Raw genomic sequence first — 5348 nt, forward strand, 5'->3', positions numbered from 1 at the left:
CCCGTTACAGCCCGGCCCCGGGGGCGCGGCCTCGCCGGCGCGGCCCGCGCGACAGTCCCGGCTCGGCTGCCGCTGCCGTCCCGCCCGGTCCGCCGCCGCGCTCGGCCCCCAGCGCCGCCCTGGCCCGGCCCCTGCCCGCCCCCCACCGCCACCCCGCGCCCCGCCCGCCGCGCCCAGCGCCCAGCGCCCCCTGCCGGCCCGCGCCGCTCCCGCACCCCCCGCCGCGGGCAGCGGGCGCGCGGCTCCTCCAGGCGGCGCTGGGGTGGGGTGGGATGGGGGGTCGCAGGACCCCCGGCCCTGCAATCCTGGGACAGCGAAAACAGCGGGATTTTCAGAATCAAACCTCAAAACTTCAGCGTCAGCCCCGATAACTCTGGTTACCTGCCCGCCACCCCCACCCACCCCATCTCAGCAATAATATCCTTCACCTAATGAGCGTGTGTGTGTATATGTGTGTGTGTGTGTGTGTGTGCGCGCGTGTGCGTGCGTGCCAGGAGCCCCTACAGGTATTGTCTCATTCAGTCCTCACTAAATGAGGGCTCCGCCAAGGAAATACTCCTATCTGCATTTTACAGATGGGGAAACTGAGGCTCAGTGAGGTTATAACTAAGAAAGCACTAGAACTTTCGATGATGATGGTTTCCTGGCTGGCCGACTCTGTAGACTGGGTCTTGAAATGCTATTGAGGGGGAGAAACTGAGTTTTCCATTGTATTTCATTTTAATTGCTTTAAATTGAAATTGAAATAGCCCACAGTTACTGGACAGCACAGGTCTAGGAGTTCCAAGGCAATTGGGATCAAAGCTGGCATTCGGAGTTAGAGTCCACACTCTCAATTTCTGAGCAAGATTCGCAGTCTCTACCTCCAAATGGGTCCTGGATAAAGCCGGTATTGGACCCCCTACCTCCACCCTTGCTCACAACCTCTTCCTCTCTTTCCCTACCCCACAGCATCGCTTCTCTCCAACCGGTGTCCTGCATAATTGTCCCAAATCACGCTTTTTAAAACATAAATCAGGCCACATCCTTCCTTGGCTAGACCAGTGATTTCTTTTTGCACTCCTTCATGCCATTGGATGGTACACTTAAAAATGGTTAAAATGGTAAATTTTATATTGTGGATTTGATACCGCAATGAGAAACTTAAAAAAAAAAAATCTAAATCTCTTGCCCTGGTCTCCAAGGCGTGGTGTGATCTGTCCCTGCCTATCCCAATAACCTCAGCTCCTACCTCTGTCCCTGCCTATCCCAATAACCTCAGCTCCTACCTCTCTCTCTCCATCACTCACAGCCATAGCCACCGGGGCCTCCTTGCCATCGCTCAAACATGCCAGCACCTCACCTGCCACAGGTCCTTGGCACATGCTATTCCCGCTCTCTGCATCTCTCAACCCCACCTGGCCAGCCCCTTCTCATCACTTAGGTCTTAGCTTGTACCTCGCCTTCCTGACCACTCTCTCTAAAGCAGCTCCCCCTAGCCAAGTCTTTCTTTCCTACCTTGGTCTTTCTTTTGCACCACTGACAAATATATATATATTTTTAATGCAATTTTATTGAGATATATTCACACAGCATACAATCCATCCAAAGTATACAATCAATGGCTCACAGTATCATCACAGAGTTGTGTATTCATCACCCTGATTAATTTTAGAACATTCTCATTAAAGAATAGATTTAGTTTGTATTTATTATCCTTCTCCTCACTCTGCAGTGGAAGCCTGATGAGGGCAACGGATTTTTCTGTCTTGGTCACCTCGAGAACACCAGTTCATACTGTCAGCACTCAATAAATACGTGTCAAACAAATGGACGATGGCATCCTCAAACTACAGAACGCAAAACCTCTGCGATCTTGCAAGCACAGACTTTTGGAATCCTAGAAACCGAGAATCATTCCTGCGTTGGAGGGGGTCCACCAACAGCCTCTCGGGACCCTCAGACACAGCAAGTCAGAGCTGGGGGAAACCACCTCTGCTGGGCAGATGGGACAACTGAAGCCCAGAGAGGTGGTGGGGGGGGGCTCGGCCGGAGCTGGCAAACCAAGATGCCAACCTTGCCAGGCCACCATCCCCAACTCCGCCTGGCCGCAGAGGGGTTGGGGGTGCGGGCCTGTGAAGCTGGCCCCCAGAGGCCTGTCTGGCCCTCCCATCCCCAGCCTCCACCCCCCCCTCCCCTCCATCCAGCAGCCAGCCATGGGGGAGGGGCAGCCGGGGCCCCTGAGCCCCAGATGTGGCCCAGTCAGCAGCCCGCGGTGGCCTGCAGAGGGAGGTCAATGCCACAACAGTTCTGGGGCTGGGGGAGGGGGCCCCCAAGCCAGTGGCCGCCTCACAATGAGGTTTTGTCCCTCCGGGGGCCGCTCCCCAGGCTGCTGCTCTTAGACATATAGAATGGGATTTTGCTGGAGGCCCCAGCTGTGTGTGCTGACCGGCTCCCCCGGCAGAGGCCGGGGCGGGGAGGGGGGAGAGGGGGCCACAACTGAGACTCCTATTCTTTTCCAGCTGAAACTCCCTGGGCAGACTCCCTTAAGACAATTGTTATTCTCCGGGGGCCCTGCTCCCCACCCGGGGTCAGTCCTGCCTGCGGACACCGGCCCACTGCAGTGTGCTTTTTTTTTCAAAACTGCCCTTATTTTAGGAGCTGCCCCAGGACCCGCTTTGGAAAACCAACCTCTTTACTAACCTCCTTCCACCCACAAGTCTTTCCTCTACTTCCCGCCACGGTGCCTCAATGGCCGCTATTTGAGAGCCAAGCGTTACCCCCGCCCTGGCCCCCGAGGGGTGAGGCTGGGGGGATATATGCATTTTGTATATTAAGCCTGGGCGCTAGCCTTGACTTTGGAGGGGGTGGGCTGGAGCTCCCTGCTAAATTGGTAGGGGGCTGGCCCGGCTGAGGGGGCGCAGGACCTGCCATCACCTCTGACTGCACGAGGGCCACAGAGCACAGGCTTCATCTTTGGGGACTGGAGGAGGGCGGTCACCACCATGTCCCAGACTCGACCGCTCACTCGAGGTCGGGGCTGCCAGCCCCCAGTCCCCAACTGCAAGTCGATAACGAAGTTGGGGCAGGACGGGCGGTGGCTGGGGCTGGTGAAGGGGCCCCTTCCTCCTCCTCCCTGCCCCCGAAGTCACCCACGCCACCACGAGTGAGCGACCGAGATGGTGGGTGGTCCCTGGGGCTGGCTCTGCTCATCCTCTGAGGCTGACCCTCGCATCCCCCCACCTGTAAAATGCAGCCTTTATTGCAGGGAAAGGCAGGCACCAGGTAAGGGCTCAGACTGCGGTGCTTTAGGATTCTGGTTAGTTCCCAGGGCTCACCCCTGGGCTCAAGGAGCAGGACGGCCAGAAGGAGGGGGGGGGGGCAGGAGAGCAGGTGGCCCTGGTGAAAGTGACACAGACACTTGAAGGTTAACGGGGGCAGGGGGAGGCAGTGCGAACACCAGCCCAGGCACCCCCCCCCCATCCATTTCCATTTCCCAGAGGGAGAGAGCAAGACCCTGAGGCTGGGGACTGTGAACCCCGCCAGCCAGGGGGAGCTGGGGGTGCAGCTTCCCTGGCCTGGGGGTCCTGGAGGGTAGACCACCCTCTCCTCTAGACCACAGGGAGAACTGAGTGGGCATGAGAAGTGGAACGCCGCTCCAGCCCCTCCCGACATTGCTTTTCCCGTGGGCTCCTCCTCATTCTGCCTGTCAGCTGTGTGACCTTGGGCACGTCCCAAGACCTCTCTGGGCTTCCCTGTCTTTGGCTGCTGCTCAGATAATTGGATAGAGTGGTTTGCCGACTGAATGGGAGCAGAGGGTGGGGAGAACCTCTGAAAACTGTTAGGTGCGGGTGGAGGCCAGGGTCCTAGATCCGTCCCCGCCTCCTGAGTGGCCGGGAGCAAATCTTCACCTTTGTCTGGCCTCAGTTTCCTCTTCTGTCCAAAGAGGCCCTGGGTGAAGATGGGCTTTAAGGCTGAGAGCGCAATTTGAGCAGCACCCCCCCCCACCGCCCCCCACCCCACAACCCCTCACCAAGCAGGGCCAGTCTAGACTGGGGGATTATGGGGTGTTGGGGGACAGTATAGAGAGATCAGGCCTGGTGACCAGGCGCTGTGGGCTGGGGGAGCTGGCTGGAGGAACAGCGCCACCTGCTGTGCAGAGCGGGCAGGCCCTGGGCTGGAGGGCTGGGGGTACATGAGGGTCAGTCCAGCTGCCCACCATCCCTGGGTTTCAGCCTCCTGGAACCAGGCTGGGCTGGGTTCCCCAGAGAGCCTTGGACCTAGTCAGGTACTTTGTGCCCTCATAGGGAAGCCTTTGGTCAAGACTTCCCCTGCATTTCAGTGCTCCCTTGCTGGGGACTTTCAGCGGGACCCTCCCCCACCCAATGCCCTTAGCTTCCAGCTTGGGGTGGGGGTTGGCACTATCAGCCCAGCTGGGGGTACAATGCAGCCCTGCCCATCACTGGCTCTGCAGTCTCGGGCCAATACTTGTCCTCCCTGAGCTTTGGGCTGCCCCAGAGGGCAAAGGGGGAGCCCTATGTCTGTCTAGGGTGCGATGATGTCAGGAACCCGAGAACCCAGGTCTGTCTCTGACACAGGCGGTACTCTGCCTTCATGCACGTGGGCTTTGGGGGGCTGAAGCAATGGCTGCCTTCAAGCACTTGGGCTTCGGGGGGCTTCTGGCCCCTCTGTGACTCCAGGGGTGGCGCTGGAGCCCTTGGCGAGCCATGCACTCAGTGCTAACTTTGCACACAGCCTGAGCCTGGGAACACCCAAACCGCCCCGACACACCTCGGGGTGCTCTAGGGCCAGACTGGGCTCTGGCCCCAAGGAAACTTAGTTTCCCCCTTCAGTTCTCTGGTTTATCCAGGGATTGTCCATCCCCCACCTCCCACCCCACTGACCTGACTTTGGCGGTAAGCCCTCTCCCGCCCCCCTCCCCGCGCCACTGTCCCCACCTGCTGGGAGGAGAGGTGACTCGAGGCAGCCAGTGTGCTTCTACATCCAGTTTATACACAGCTCTATACAATATACAGAAACCATTATATACAGATATATTTATAGAATAAGCTATATTAATTTGTCTCTCCTTTTTACAGCAATATTAGTTTGGATCTTTCATACATTAAAGTACAAAAAGAGTCACGGGGAGAATGGCACGTCATGAGTGCATGTGGGTCGGGGGGGGGCCCGGCAGCTCCGCTACCCATTGCATATGGAGGTCACCCAGGCCCCGGGGGGGGGGGCACAGGCCAGCTGGGGTCGGTCTGAGCCGAGCCAGGCTGAGGGGGGTGGCTCAGACCCCCCAGTGTGGTGTGGGGAAGAGGGCGAGACGTGCAGCAGGCCCATCCTTGGGGGTGGGTGGGGGG

This window comes from Tamandua tetradactyla, chromosome 9 (genome assembly GCF_023851605.1).
Source record: "Tamandua tetradactyla isolate mTamTet1 chromosome 9, mTamTet1.pri, whole genome shotgun sequence".
NCBI classification, from domain to species: domain Eukaryota; kingdom Metazoa; phylum Chordata; class Mammalia; order Pilosa; family Myrmecophagidae; genus Tamandua; species Tamandua tetradactyla.